General features: G+C 46.5%; 1 protein-coding gene across 1 annotated transcript in view; it reads right to left on the bottom strand.

Moving 5' to 3' along the window:
• Positions 1-8777, bottom strand: part of LOC102408196 — a 181301-nt gene extending 172524 nt beyond the window's left edge. Inside the window, exon 1 of the mRNA XM_045164286.1 lies at positions 8251-8777. The gene's annotated coding sequence lies outside the window, so the exon portion shown is untranslated. The remainder of the gene's footprint in view (positions 1-8250) is intronic.
• Between the last annotated feature and the right edge of the window lie 7793 nt (positions 8778-16570).

The following is a 16570-nucleotide window of genomic DNA, read 5'->3' as shown; positions in this document are numbered from 1 at the left end:
GAATCCACCTGCCAATGCAGGCGACATGGGTTGGATCCCTGATCCAGGAAGATCCCACTTGCCTCGGAGCAACTAAGACCATGTACCACAACTACTAAAGCCCATGTGCCCTAGAGGTTAGACTGCACGACAAGAGAAGCCACCCCAATGAGAAGACCGCATGCTGCAACCAGAGAAAAGCCTGAGCAGCAACGAACACCCCAGCACAGCCAAAAATAAATTAAAAAGAAAAAAGGAAGAAACACTTAACCTAAGTCAGGTAAACACACCTGGCTTACTTTAACCTTTCTCTGCAGTCTTATGCACTGTGGTTTCAGATGTGCAATAATTTGTACAATGGTTTATTCCCAAGTGTGCCTTAAGCAGAACAATTTTTTTTCTATATAGTTCTTTGCCTTAAAAAAGTATGTAATTTAAATTTAAGCAAACTTCTATTTTGTATATTGGTAAACTACAAAGTTAAAAAATGAACATTTTGTGGTGTTTGTATTTTGCATACTCAAGGTGAGAACTGTTTTAAATAAACCTATAGTATTTTATCTGAAAATACTTAAAAGTAAATTTTTATTTACTTAAAAATAAATAAAAATAATCAATAAAAATAACAAAAAATAAAATAGAAATAACCAAAAATAAATAAATAAATATAAACATAAATAAATAAAAATAACCACTTAGAGTTATTTAACCACTTAGAGCTTGGGAAAAGTGAGTGACCTCTGCCCCAGCCACAGGTCAGGAACCACAGAGGTGCTCACTTTCTATCTCCTGCTCGCTGTGACCTGGGGTAGAGCACTGTCCTTCTCCATGAGAAATGGAATATTTCCTGCCATATCAGTAAACAGGGGATGCCACAGTCATCAGTGATTGCAGCCACCACCAACGGTGACCCCTGAGAAGACAGGGAAGGAAGCCCGCCATCTAATAGCCGTCAGACTGCAGCCAGTCCCTACCGTGAGTCCTAAGGAAACCCAGGATGTGAAAACAGGATACTGGCCCCAGATACGAGATGTATACCAAAGGAATGATTTCAGTGAGCCCAGACTCCTGCATCTACCCATACACAGAAAAGCTCTAAGTTCCTTAAAATACCTGGTTTTCCTTTAATTAGCAATAATCTTTTGACATTCAGACTACCCGCCTTTTGTTGCAAAAAAAATTTGTTTTTTTGCTTCCCTGGGATTTTTTTAAATTTATTTTTTAATTGAATGCTGCAAATCTTCTATATAACCTGGCTCCCCCACCACTTTGCCTCCTCAAAGCAGTTCTCTCACGGTTACTTGAGATGCTGCTTCCCAGGCTTGGAGACCTAAAAATTCCCGCCAAATAAAACATAATTCTCAACTTTTAGGCCATGAATATTTTTTAAGTCGACACCCAGCTGATTGCAAAGCAGCCTACCTCCACTGTTTCTGCAGATAATACATTTGTGACTTTATTTCATTTGCGCAAATGTATGGAAACTATACCTTTAATCAAAACAACCCTGGGTTTTCTCCCCAGAGTGGGAGCTTGGGCCTATTTCAGATAGTCATAGTCTGCATATTCTAAATTTAATACACCAGCTCCACCCCTCCCCACCCCCAGACACCACTTCACAATCAAAGATCCAATCCCCCTTCCATCTGATGTTAGGAGCCCAGCTTCAGCTGGGAGTGAGCGAGCTGAGCTGCCTGGTCAAGCAACCAGCCAGCCCCAAATGAAAGGAGTTAAACTTTGCATCACTTCCTACAGCCAATAAAGTGCTGACTTGCCCCCTGGGAACCAGCACCCTGGGAGGGATCAGCCCAGATGTGAGGCTTTTCTCACTTACTGAGGGAGCCCCCCCAAAAAGTCTATGGCAGTTTATGGACCCTGAGCCGGTGGGGGAGGGGAGGGGAGGGGAGTGGATGCTCTGAGTCCAGTGGGGTCATAGCAGGGGCACCCGAGGCAGGCCCCTGCCCTCGACCCCAGATAAAGAGGAGGAATGCAGGCGTGCAGAGCAGCCTGGAGGGTCTGGGCCTGGTCTGCAGTTCCCCTCAGAGACTGCAATTCATTGGCTGTCACCAAACATGACAGGGAGCACAGCTCCTCTCCATCCTCCCCCAGGGATGGGGTTGGGGTGCTGTCAGGTAGGGACTTTGTCATTACTTGACCAGGCCTGAAAAAAATTTACACTTGGGCTTCTCGAGGACCCAGAGTCCTCAGCCCAGGGTCTGCTGAAGGAGACCGCTCAGCATTCTTACTTAGCCTCGGAACAAAGGCATCCACCCTTTGGGTTTGCCCAGCACAGCCCCGCTTCACACCCGTTGCCTGGTATAATCATAAACAACAGCCCCTTTCACCCTCCAAAGTTCCAACCTCGGCTTGCCACCATAATAAAAGAGTTTTCACTGACAAATGGCGCCCAGCTAATTCTTTCTTGAACAGCCGCTACAATGAGTAGTCGTTTTAGACCCATAAATTCCTTAGAAAACAGTAGGCATCACAGAAGAACGGATAAACGAGATGTGGTATATCCACACAAGGGAAGATTATCTGACCATCCAAAGGAACGCAGTACCAGCACGTGCCACAAGGATAAACCTCAGAAATGTGCTAAGAGAAAAGCCAGATGCAAAAACCCACATACTATACAATCCCACTGAGTCTATGGACATGAGTTTGAGCATACTCCAGGAGATAGTGAAGGACAGGAAACCCTGGTGTGCTGCAGTCCATGGGGTGCAATGAGTTGGACACAACTGAGCAAGTACAAGAATACAAGTGTACAATTACAAGCATAAGAAAAGTCCAGAATGGGCCAATCTGTAGAGACAACATAGCTTAGTGGTTGGTTAGGTCTAGGAGTGGGTGAGTGTCTTTCAGGGGTAAGAGAAATGTTAAGACAGATTGTGGTGATAGTTGCAAAATTCTGTGAATATACTAAAAAAAAAAACTGAATTACACACTTTAAGAGGGTGGATAACATGGTATGTAAATTACATCTCAATAAAGCTGTTACCAAAAGCATACAAACAAGTTCTTACCCAGAAGCCCCCCATCAGTAGCTGTTTGCAGAGAAGACTCTCCAGTGGCGTCTGAGCACGTCTCTGTATTTGGCAGACGGGTCCTCCCAGAACCTTCTCCCCCATCACCTGCTACTCAGAGACCCATCAGCCATTGCACCAGCGTCTCAGCTTTCTATTAACCTGGTCCCAACCTCCATCGCCTCCAAACAGACACACCTGCCTGGTATTCCATTCACAACAGCTGCGAGCTAATAAGTGAGCTCAGTGAGGAGCTCAAGCATTTATTTGTTTCTGCTTTCAGGGGATGGGCTCCATTAATCATGACCCAAAGAAAAAATGCTTTGCCTCGGGCCAGTGAATGTAAAAGAGTCACTGTAAAGGCGGCATTCACGGGCCAGGCAGGGAGGGAGGCGACCCCCATGGCCCACCTATGAAAAGAACGTGGGGGCTTTCAGATGAGTGCAGAGGTGGCTCCATCCTCATGTAAGCCGAGTGGGCTGACGCAGGCCATGCCTGAAAGCAGATGGCTGGGAGGGAACCCAGGTGGCCGGTTCTTGTTTAGTTCAGTCCAGCAGTCCCCAACCTCCAGGATCTAATACCTGACGCTCTGAGGTGGCGCTGACATAATAATACTAGAAATAAAGTGCACAGTGGCTTCCTTGGTGGCTCAGATGGTAAAGAATCTGACTGCAATGCAGGAGACTCAGATTCAATATCTGGGTCAGGCAGATTCCCTGGAGAAGGGAATGACAACCCACTCGTCTTCTTCCTGGAGAATTCCATGGACAGAAGAGGCTGGCGGGCTACAGTCCTTGGGGTCGCAAAGAATCTAATACAACACACGTGAAACGCACAATAAAGGTGCATCCTGAAACCATCCTCCCCACTCCCCGGTCAGTGGAAAATTGTCTTCCATAAAACTTGTCCCTAGTACCAAAAAGTTTGGGACTGCTGGTTTAGTCTACCTGCTAGGTTATTCTGACCCTGTTTATCAAAGCTGGAAACTGCCTGGTCCTGAGACTCCTGTGTTAGGGGAAACAGACTGAAGCCACTCATCCTGGCCAGGCACCATAGTATTATAACTATTTGCATGAGTTACTTTAAGACAGGAGAGCCTAGTAAGGAACACAGAACTAATGAGCCACCACCAACCGGAAGAGATCCGGAAAGGACAAAAGGAGACACCACGTGTCTTACCACCTCCTTCTCGCCGGCATCCATCTTGGTTGAGCAACGCGTGCCCCACCAGGAAGGACCCTGAGTCAGAGTGATTGACCAAAGACAACGGAGGAACTAATTCCATTACCATAAAACCCGAGACTGCAAGCCACATGGCAGAGCAGTTCTCCTGGGTTCCCACACCCTCCTGCTCTCTGCCCGGGCTCCCCTTCCCAATAAAGTCTCTTGCTTTGTCAGCACATGTGTCTCCTCGGACAACTTATGTCAGAATATTAGACAAGAGCCCACTCTTAGGCCCTGGAAGCGGTCCCCCTTCCTCCAACACTTGAACGCCAAGTCTGTGTCCTGAAGGATTTCCTTGCTCACCCAGGAGCTTGCCTCTGATACCCTAAGAGAGCCAGCCCGTGGAATGTTCCAGCATGTTCTGGCATGTTCCAGAGCCTTCCCTTGAATCTGTGCATTTCCCAGCACAGACTTTTAGAACTGGAAGGATCAGCCTGCATCTTTTTAGAGAAGAGAGGAACTCAGCCCAGGAAGTTGAAATGATACACCTCAGCCATACAGCAGGTTGCACGTGGCTCAGTGACAGTTCTTGATGGATCTGCTTTCAGTTCTTCTGCTTCTCAAATTCAACAAGCTCATACGGCATACTTACTGTAACCCAGCACTGTACCAGTTCCAAAGACAGCAGTACTGAGGTTCAGCCCTCAAATTCTATCCTTGCTTTAAAAATATTACTTAAATACATGTTATGTTTCTTATTACACTGAATGGTCATGACCTCATTTACAGATGCAATTTATGCTGCATTCACGATTCAGTCCAGTCCCTTCCTACCAACTATCACTTTATACAAATTGGCACTTTTTTAAAAAAAAATTGGGATGAAACCTTTCTAACATAAAATTAGCTATTGTAAGCCAGTGGGAGTTTGCTGTATGACTCAGGGAACCCAAAATGGGTGCTCTGTGAAAACCAAGAGGGATGGGAGGCGGGTACAAGAGGGAGGGGGCATGTGTATACCCATGACCGATTCATGTTATGTATGGCAAAAACCATCACAATACTGTAATTATCCTACAATTAAAAATAAGACTTAAAAAAATTAGCTGTTGTAAAGTGAACAAGTCAATGGCATTTAGTACATTTCATGATGTACAACCACCCCCTCTATCTAGTTCCAGAATATTTTCATCACTCCCAAAGGAGACCCCATGTCTTTTAAGTACTCTCCCTCCTCACCTGCGGAGAAGGCAATGGCACCCCACTCCAGTACTCTTGCCTGGAAAATCCCATGGACAGAGGAGCCTGGTGGGCTGCAGTCCATGGGGTCACTAAGAGTCAGACACGACTGAGCGACTTCCCTTTCATTTTTCACTTTCATGCATTGGAGAAGGAAATGGCAACCCACTCCAGTGTTCTTGCCTGGAGAATTCCAGGGACGGGGGAGCCTGGTGGGCTGCCGTCTATGGGGTCACAGAGTCAGACATGACTGAAGCGACTTAGCAGCAGCAGCAGCAGCAGCTCCTCACCTGCAACCAATCTGTGCTCAGTCTCTACGAAGTTACCTATTCTGGACATTTCATACCAATGGACTCATATAGGACTTGGCCTTTGTGACTGGCGTCTTTCACTGAGTGCCGCATTGTCAAGGTTCATCCACATGGTAGCAGGAGTCTGTGCTCTGTTCCTTTTGATGGAAATGTTTTTTTTAATTTTTTAAATTTGATTATTTATTTGGCTGCACCAATCTTGGTTGTGGCACATGGGATCTTTTCTGTTGTGGCATGAACACTCTTAGTCGTGGCATGTGAGATCTAGTTCCCTGACCAGGGATCAAACCCCAGCCCCCTGCATTAGGAGTGTGGAGTCTTAGCCACTGGACATCAGGGGAGTCTTGGAAATGGGCATATTTTATGTTTTAAAGACAGGTGCAACCCACTCCAGTATTCTTGCCAGAAAAATCCCATGGACAGAGCCTGGTGGGCTACAGCCCAAGAGGTCACAGAGAGTCAGACACGACTGAGCAACTGAGCACTCACGTGGACAGTGAAGGACACCCCACCTCCCAAACACAGGAAACGTTGGATTCAGCCCATGTGCTTAGCCCAGGGGGCTCTTAGTGGGGTGATTCTGTCCCCGTGGGAACACTAAGAAACATCTGGAGTTTTTGGTTGTCACGACTGGGGCATGTGCTTCTGGTATCTGGTGAGTAGGGGTCAGGGATGCTCCTCAACATCCAACAAGGCACAGGACAGCCCCCACCCAAGATCTGGACCCAGACGCCAATAGTGCCGAGAGTGGGCCCCTCCCTTGGGCTGACTTTAGTTCCTCCTCTCGGGCTGATCTGGCCCCAGGCCATATGGAGCAGCATTTCTTAAACTCACCTACCCTTAGGAACCAGCTGGGTGCTTTTATATAAAAATACATATTCCTGGGGCCCTTCCCAGGCCTTCTGAATCCAAATCTCTGAGCAAAAGCCCCAGAAATCTATATTTAAAAAGACCAAGGTATATTTTATTAATAGTATCAGAAGTCCTCACTGAGCTGTGGGTCGCTCAGCAGCTTATTCTGTGTCTCTGTTATTATTTTATCTGTAAACTGGTGAAGATGTTTTCTTCCATCTGGAAGAGTTCTTGTCTTGGCGAAGGCTATAGAAGTGTTCTACACAAGATAACTTTATCATAACATGTAAAACAATCCTAAAATGATGCAAGGAAAGTGAAGTCACTCAGTCGTGTCCAACTCTTTGCGACCCCATGGACTGTAGCCCTACCAGGCTCCTCTGGCAAGAATACTGGAGTGGGTTGCCATTTCCTTCTCCAGGAGATCTTCCCAACCCAGGGATTGAACCCAGGTCTCCCACATTGTAGGCAGATGCTTTAACGTCTGAGCCCCCAGGGAGTCCAAATGATGAAGTTCTTACCTAAACTCCCCAAGACCAAGGAAGCTGTCTCCTTGCACATTGTTGCTGTTATTCAGTGGCTAAGTCGTGTTCTACTCTGAGGACCATGGCCCGTCAGGCTCCTCTGTCCATCGGATTTCCCAGGCAAGAATACTGGAGTGGCTTGCCATTTCCTTCTCCAGGGGACTCCTCCCGAACTAAGGATCCAAGCCAAATCTCCTTCATTGGCAGGCTAATTATTTACTACTGAACCACCTGGGAAGACCTCCCTGCACATTACACGCTCAGTAAACCTTTACTGAAAGAAGGGAGGCAAGATTGACTCTATCCCATAAACAGTAGACCAGGGCCTTTGACCTGTATCCACATGTAGACTTCCCTGGGCCCCTCTGTCCTTAAAGCTATTCCTATATTGAAAGGTATATTTTAAGGCTGCATTGATAGGAAGAGCAATATAGTCCAGGTTAGAGTCATTATTATATGTTCATTATTATTTTATTCAGGCTTTTCCCTCCTATTAAAAAATTTTAGGGCTTCCCTGGTGGCTAAAGAATCCACCTGCCAATTCAGGAGATACGGGTTTGATTTCTGGTCCAGGAAGATCCCAAATGCTACAGAGCAACAAAGCTCATGTACCACAACTATTGAGCCTGCGCTCCAGATCCCAGGGTCTGCAGTACTGCCCACGAACTGCAACCACTGATGTCTGCACACCCTAGAGCCTGTGCTCCCGACAAGAGGCCACCGCAATGAGCAGCCCCTCCCCGCTCTCGGCAGCTAGAGAAAAGCCCACACAGCAACAAACCCCCAGCATGGCCAAAAATAAATAAATACAGTTTAAAAAATATTTTAAAAATCGTACATTTCCCCGAGCCCCTAACAATATCAAATGCCCCAGGTGCCCAGTAGGGAAGTCGGCCCCACCCTGGGAGGTTCTGATCCAGTTGGTCTGGAGTGTGGCCAGACCACACAGGTTTGTAAAGGCTCCCCCAGCCCAGGCTGAGTGCGATGGGCAGACCTGGTCCTGCAGTGGAGGGTTCAGGAAGTCTTTCTCAAGCAGAGTCACCTGTCTACCATGGGGAGTGACTGACAAGGTCAGGGAGGCCAGGCATGTTCACGCCCATGCCATATTGCAAGTAGTTTACGTGTAGGAAGTGGAAAAACCACTGTTCTCACCTTCTCAGTCCCTGAGATCAGCAAGGTGACAGCCATTCCCTGCTGGGTTGGTTGGCCTGAAGTCCATGGAGGCCTCGCAAGCTCGGGGACTGAAGGGAAACCCGGAGGGAATGCAGCTCTGAGTAGCTCTGTCACTTCTCTCTCCCTGCCCAAGTGTGCACGCACGCACGCACGCACACACACACACACACACAGAACCACTCACGGTGACTACAGAGAAACACACATCACAGACACCTAGAACTACCCTTCCGCAAACATCCACCAACACACACACATACACACACAAGTCCAGACCCCCAGGCACCCTCACAGGGACTACACACACACACACACACACACACCGATGAAGCCCAGACACACACATACACACACACACGCACACACACTGATGAAGCCCAGACACACACACATACACACACAAGTCCAGACCCCCATGCACTCTCACAGAGACTACACACACACACACACACACACTGATGAAGCCCAGACACACACACACACACACACACTGATGAAGCCCAGACACACACACACACACACACACACACCGATGAAGCCCAGACACACACACACACCGCGATGAAGCTCAGACACACACACACACGCACACACACTGACGAAGCCCAGACACACACACACACGCACACACACTGACGAAGCCCAGACACACACACACACACACACACACACACCCCAATGAAGCCCAGACACACACACACACACACACACACACACGCACACACACTGACGAAGCCCAGACACACACACACACACATACACACACCCAGAGCTCATCTACAACTTTAGGACAGACAGCAGGAAGAAGATGAAATGAGGAAGAAAATACCTAGTTAGAAAAACCACAAAGCAGGAAAAAGTAAACCAATACAACCACAGCTTATGTGTGGAATCTATAAAGTAAACAAAAGAATATAACAAAATGGAAACACTGACAGACACAGAGAGCAAACCAATGGTTAGTAGTTCGGACAAGGAAGTGGGGAGGGACAAGATGGGGTGGGGTATTAAGAGGCACCAACTACTAAATATAAAACAAATAAGCTACAAGGATATGCTGGACAACACAGGAATATAGCCCACATTTTATAATCATGCAATTTATTGAATCACGGTTATACAACTGAAACTAACTCTAAGTAACTATGTGTATGTGCATTCAGTCAGTTGTGTCTGACTCTTTGCAACCCCACGGACTGTAGCCCACCAGGCTCTTCTGTCCAGGGGATTTTCCAGGCAAGAGTACTGGAGTGGGTTGCCATTTCCTACTCCAGGGGATCTCCTGGACCCAGGGATTGAATGCACGTCTCTTATGTCTCCTGCATTGGCAAGCAGATTCTTTATCACTAGCACCACCTGGGAAGCCCAAATTCACTATACTTCCTTTAAAAAAAAAAAAAAAAGGCCATCAGTGAAACTAGGGAAAGTGTCTCTAAATCACATCATTGCGGGCAGCAGTGATCAGATTCCACTGATGAAACCGATGAGTTCAGAGTCCCCACCCCTATCCCACCCCCAACACCCCTCCCCGACACTCACCCCCAGCTGCTGGGAGCTCCCTGCTGTGTAAGGGTTTCAAGTTCAAGCATGTGCAGAAAGGGGAGACCTCAACCCACCACCCCTCCATCAGGCTTATGATAAGGGTTTTTATTTTCCTCCCACTTTAATTTTAGACATGAACAAGAAATGCAGATTATGGCTTAGAAAATAACCTTAAAGAGTTGTTAGGGTTCTTACTTCCCGGGTTCTCTCTGCTGGGACAGCTCCCACTCCTCCCACGCCCAGAACCAAGCAAAAGTAACATCCCCACTGAAAGCAAAAAAGTAGTGAAAGTGTTAAGTCACTCAGTCATGTCCGACTCTTTGCAACCCTATGGCCTGTAGCTCGCCAGGCTCCTCTGTCCATGGGATTCTACAGGCAAGAATGCTAGAGTGGGTAACCATTCCCTTCTCCAGGGGATCTTAATCCAGCAATCAAACCCGTCTCCTGAAGTGCAGGTGGATTCTTAAACATCTGAGCCACCAGGGAAACCCTAGAACTGATTGTCAAGTGTTTCTCACTTTCCCTTTTCTCCACCAGACTCTTATTGAGGATACTCGGGTTCGAGGGGACCGTGGGCAGGCGCCTGGGAGAACCCTGTGGCCCTCTGGGCCAACGGGACATTTTCTACTGACCACACTTGGCCAGAATCCACCCACTTACTCGAAGCCAGCCTTGCTCTTCCTGGTATCAAGGGGAAATCCGGAGACAGGAGCTAGAGAAAATGGTTAGGTTTCATTCTTCCAAAGAAAATGGAAGGCATCCAGCGATTCTACCCAGAGAGGGAGACAGAGCAAATGAAATCACGCAAAGACACAGAACAGAAATGAACTTTCCTAACACAGCTTTCAGACTCCTCTGGCACTGAAACATAAAGGCTGCCCCCTGGGCAGAAGAAAACATCAGAATGACTGGATAATTTGAGAGGATGAGGTGCCCTTCCCCCACAAGTAAAATCACTACAGTCGGCTATTTTCCTCCACTTTTCCCTCCTGGTTTGTAACAGGTTGGAAGTGTTAGGTTTTCTTATTTGATGTCTCTCTCTCCCCCTCTACCATCAGTTCCATGAGGCAGAGGTCAGTGCTCCCACCCCGCCCTTTACTGTTTCCCGTGCTGGGCACACAGGTAAACAAAGAATCAACAGTTGAACCTCTCAGAGGCCACACAGAGGAGCCGAGATACACCGTCCACCCCTCCTCCTTTTTCAGGCTCAGTGGGAGTGCAGCAGGCGGTAGATGGGTCCCCCCAGGGTAAAGCGGTGGGAGATTCACACGCCGTGGTCCGAAACTCCAAGATGAGACTAGCTGGACAATTACAGGAGAAGGCTAGGCCCTGTCCAGATCACTTAAGTCTCTTTCCTGAAGTCAGGAGACCTTCCCAATCACACATACACAGAAAGGCTCCTTGGAGACCAAAGGGGAGTTGTGTCAAGGGACGTTCCACCCAGAGGCCTTTTAGGTCGGATCCATCTTTGTTAAGAGATGCATGCGCACACATGGGAGGATCCTGAGATATAGAAAATATGGGGAGTGAGCCAGGCAAACCAAAATGATTAACCAAAGAAAACCGGAAGAAATACCCCATAAAAGTGATTCAAGCTGCCACGAGGGCACAAGTCTCGCCCCCCAAGTCCGCTCGTGTGCCATCTACATGTACTGCACTTGTTTCTCCCCTCTTAATAAATACTTTACTTTGCTCACTACTTCCTGTCTTTTCTGCAGGAGCCAGGGCCCTTGTCGCTGATCACCAACCAGGTGCTTTCACCACAGCAACCTGGCCTGTCTCTGGCTGGGAAGCCAAGCCTCGCTGCAAGCTGAGGCCTCCCGAGATCACGAGTGCCAGAGGACCGAGTGGGGTTCAGGTCAGCTGAGGATTCGGGGCAGGCCAGCCCAGGGCGCAGGTCTTCTTGCTCCAAGTCCAGCTCTGTCGCTACCAGGCTGCTCCAAACAGTTCACGCTGCAGGACAGAGCAGAGTTCTCCAGGCCAGAGCAGTTCCAAATGGTAGTATAATCCAGAAGCGGCTTTACGAAGCCATTGGGGGAATTCCCCAGTGGGCCAATGGCTAAGACTTTGCGCTTCCAATGCAGGAGACCTGGGTTCGATCCCTGGTCAGGGAGATCCCATATGCTGCAACTAGAGTTCACACACCACAAGCAAAGATCCTGAGTGCTGCGACTAAGACTCTGAGGCAGCCAAATAAATAAATAAATATTAAAAAAAAAAACAACTTAAAAAAGAAGAAGCTCTCAGGCAGTTGCTCAAGAAGTTAAAGTGAACTACCATGTGACCCAGCAATTCCAACCCAAAGAGAACTGAAAACATATACCCACACAGAAAACTGCCAATAAATGTTCACAGCGGGCTTATTCACAATCACCAAAATGTGATACAGAGACAAACAAAACGCAGCATACCCCTACGATGGAGTATTATTCAGCCACTGGAAGGAACGAAGCCCTGAGTACATGCTACAGTGTGGATGAACTTTGAAAACGTGACACTCTGTTAAAGAAACCAGATGCGCACGGTCATGCAGTGTGATTATGTCTATATGAAGTATCCAGAATAGGTAATTCCAGAGAAACAGAAGCAAATGGGCGGTTGCCCAGTGCTGGGGCAGGAGGAGTGACGAGACACTGCTTAATGGGTACGGAGTTTTACGTTGGGCTGATAGAAATGCTTTGGAACTCGATATAAAGGTGGTGGGTTGCCCAACACTGTGCCTGCACCAGGCGTCACTGAATTATACACTTTAATGTTACATGACTGGAGGTTTTGATTAACATATACACACTATTATACATAAAATAGATCATCAACAAACCCACTGTATAGCTCTACTCAATACTCTGTAAGAGCCTGTATGGGAAAAGGCTCTAATTCTTTGTCAGATCAGACATCTGCGTATGTATAACTGCATCACTTTGCTGTATGCCGGACGCTATCACAACGATTGTTGTACACAACAATATACACAACTATATTGTGTTGTACACAACTATTGTAACACAACTAACTGTAAAGCAACTATTCTCCAATGTAAAATTTTTTTTAAATGTTACATGAATTTTAGCCTAAAGGAAACAATAAAAAACCCACCAGAAAATGGTACCGAAGAACCTATTTGCAGGGCACGAACAGAGACACAGACATAGAGAAGAGACACAGAGGGGGAAGGAGCAGGTGAGACGAACTGAGAGAGCAACACGGACATATGTACACCATCGCGTGTGAAATAGACAGCTATCAGGAAGCAACTGTATAGCTCAGGGGTCTCAGCTCGGTGCTCTGTGACGTCCTAGAGGGGTGGGATGTGCTGTTGGGAGAGAGGTTCAAGAGGGAGGGGATACATGTATACTTATAGCTGATTCAAGTTACTGCCAACAGCAACCAACACAACACTGTAAACCAATTATCCTCCCATTAAACATAAATTTGAAACAACAGCAACAAAAAGCCAGGGAAGTGTTGGCAGGCAGGGCAGTGCTGGGTCGAGGCTCATGCTTTCCAGGCAGGGGTATCTGGCATCCAAGCTGTACAATTCCTCGGATACAGCAGAAGTCAATTGATGATACATGGATACGTACGGCTGAGCCCCTCTGCTGTTCACCTGAAACTATCACAACATTGTTAATTGGCTCTACCACTAATACAAAACAGTTTTTAAAAAATGATACATGAAAACCACAGACGTGCTAAACTAGAGGTTCCCAGGTGTTGCCCTTGGCACTCACTTTGCACTGTGACTCCCCCCGTAACAGAGCATCTTCCCAGGACAGACCACTCCATGTCCTCTGCCTGCCTCTTGTCTGTAGAGAAACTTTAGCCAAGGAATAAATTTAATCAGAGAAGTGAGAAAATGCAGACACACAAGAAGAGTCAAGCAACACAAAATAGCAGTAGTGAAGCCATTAAACAAGTCAAGGGCCTTTAGTTTCTCAAGGGCTATCGGTAATATTCTGAGCCATACCCTTTGAGGTGTTTTGCAGACCCTAAAACCCCCACGGGGTGAAAGAAGTTAACTGCAGGATGACCAGACAGCAGCGATGAGATAAGCTGCTCCAAATTACAAAACTCTGAGAGCTGGCCTCAAGCAAACGCTAGCAAATTGACCCTGGAATTTTGTACCTAAAGCAATCACGATGATGCTCATCAGGCCAGGGCACCACCAGTTTCAAGGTGATTGTGGGAATGGACTACTGTTCTGCATATAGCTCCGCCCCCTACCTGTGCCTCCCTGAAACTCCCGTTTCAAAGTTCTTGCCCCGATCAACAGGGGGGAGTTGGGTTCTTCTTGAGCAGCAAGCAGCTAAACCTAAACCCAGTAATACTCTCACACATACACAGCTATATAAACACAGGTTTTACAATCCTGTGTTCTCTGAAGACACTGACACGGCGCACACGAGCTACACTGAGTTTGCCCACTTGAGAGACCAGGTACGAGGAGATCACTGAGACAGGGCAGTAAGAATAGTGGAAGTGCTGGGACTTCCCTGGGTAAATGATCCAGCGGTTAAGATTCCATGCTTCCATTGCCAGGAGCGAGGGTTCCATCCCTGACTGGGGAACTAGGACCCTGCAGGCTGTGAGGCACAGCCCCAAAATCCAACCAAACGAACAACAAATGAAGAGATATTATCTGAATAATAAAGAAATGAGCTGCCAAGAGAACCTGAAATGCATGTTCTTAAGTGAAAAAGGCCGCTCTGAGAAGGCTGATTCCCATGTGTATGTTTCCAGCTCTACGACAATCTGGGAGAGGCAAAGCTATAGAGCCAGTAAGAACAGTGGCTGGGGGCTGGGGGAGGCGGGCAGGAACAGGAAAGTTTTTAGGGAGTAAAATCACTCTGTATGATCCTGAGATGGTGGATACAGGTCATTCTACATTTGTCCAAACACAGAGAACATACAACAGCAAGAGTGACCCTGATGCCCGCGACGGATGCCAGATGGTGATCACGTATCAGTGTAGGTTCATCAATTGTAACAAACGTGGGGGATGTTGAGAATGGGGGAGGCTATGCATGGGGCAGGGAGTACATGAGAAATCTCTGCATCTTCAGCTCAATTTTGCTACGAACCTAAAACTGCTCTAAAAAAATAACCTGAAAGAGTAAAAAAATTTTAAAAAAAGGTATTTATATGTGTGAACACTTTTCCTCAAACTGCAGAGAACCGTCACAAAACAGTTAAATGCACTCGACTGTACACTTGGCCATGAACTTTTTTCTTTCTTTTTTTTCCCAGTCTTTCCAAGCCTCAGATTCTTGTTTCTTTAACATTCTTCAGACTTAAGAAAAAAAAAAAGAAACCTCCGGGTTTCTCTCTTTCATCGCCCTTGCTGGATCTACTTTCAATTCACTCGTGCGCCCATGAAAAACAGACGACTCATTGTAAACATCTGAGTCATAAATACAGGAGATAACTTTAATAGGATCCAAAATGCAAATCAGAATTTTGTAAGTAAAATTCCAACGTCTACACTTACTCCTACACAGAGATCTTGGAGCCCAGAAAGTTAAAGCAGGACTTTAATATCCCAAACACGGAAGGCTGTCGCTGGGGAGAAAACCGAAGCCAAGTTTGTGTGTGAGTGTATGAAGCCACATTTTATAAATAGTTCAGGGCCCCATAGAAGTGTTCTCGGTAGCAACTGCGGAGCCAGTTGTCCCAGAGAAAACATTTTCATGGGTAATGCTGCGGTCGGCCAGGAATGAGTCACGTGCTCTAAGCTGGCTAAAACAGATGCAATAAACTGATTTCTTTTTGTTAATAGGACACAAACCCAAACTTGCATGTACAAGGCCTAGATGGACTCAAGGTATACAAACAAGATATACAGCCATTCAGGGTTTGAAATTCATACAAATTCTTCTTTGAGGTCCAAGTAGATATAAAATAAAGCTCTTGCAATAATTGAATGTGATGCAGTGCTTCCAACAGATTCCCAAGTCCCCAACAAACAGGGCAGCACAAAACAGTCTTTTAATTTGTTAAAAATATACAAATAAGCCTGTACTTAGAACGATAAAATGGAATGTCTACTGAACACTCCAAGCGCCAGGCATCTGATGTTATTTTTCAAGTTCTGCAGACTATATATGTTACAGTCCTTGAAATAGGGCTGTTGTTTTGAAGATTTTGAAGACTCTGCATATGTAATGGATAACAGTTTGAGACAATTTATATGCCACCATCTGAGCAAAACTGCTAAATATGCATGGCCTTCAATTTTGTCAAGAGAAAGAAAAATACGCTCGTGATTGGGGTGAGTGGCAATTTTTCAAAACCAGAAGTTAGGGTTTAAATTGATAAAGTCGTACGGCAATAACACGATTTACCGTCACCTTCCAAAATGAAGTTTTATCACCAGGTAGGAAAAGAGGGGATGACATTCATAGTCCTGACGAGTTACAATGCCCTCCTTCTAGCATCTCACATCTACCCCGATCAATTAACAAAGCATGTTTTGTTCAGAGCATGAATGAGAACAGCTTCCTTCTGTGCATCTTATTAAAACTTGAAAGCTACGGCTTGCTGCCACTGATGATGTTTACTGGGTTCCAACGGCCTCATGTTCAAATCTGACTCACTAGCCATCCACCCAACTCACCATCGGTCATGTTGACATCGCAGGATATTCAGCCTGTCTGAAGTTTTCTATCATGAAGGACTTTGTACTGTTATGGAACAAATAAAGGCTCTTTGTAACAACAGCTGGAAACACAACATAAGACCTTTCTTCACATGGCAAGAA

Source organism: Bubalus bubalis, chromosome 24 (assembly GCF_019923935.1).
Source record: "Bubalus bubalis isolate 160015118507 breed Murrah chromosome 24, NDDB_SH_1, whole genome shotgun sequence".
In the NCBI taxonomy this organism is placed as follows: domain Eukaryota; kingdom Metazoa; phylum Chordata; class Mammalia; order Artiodactyla; family Bovidae; genus Bubalus; species Bubalus bubalis.
This window is presented reverse-complemented; position numbering and strand designations above follow the sequence as displayed.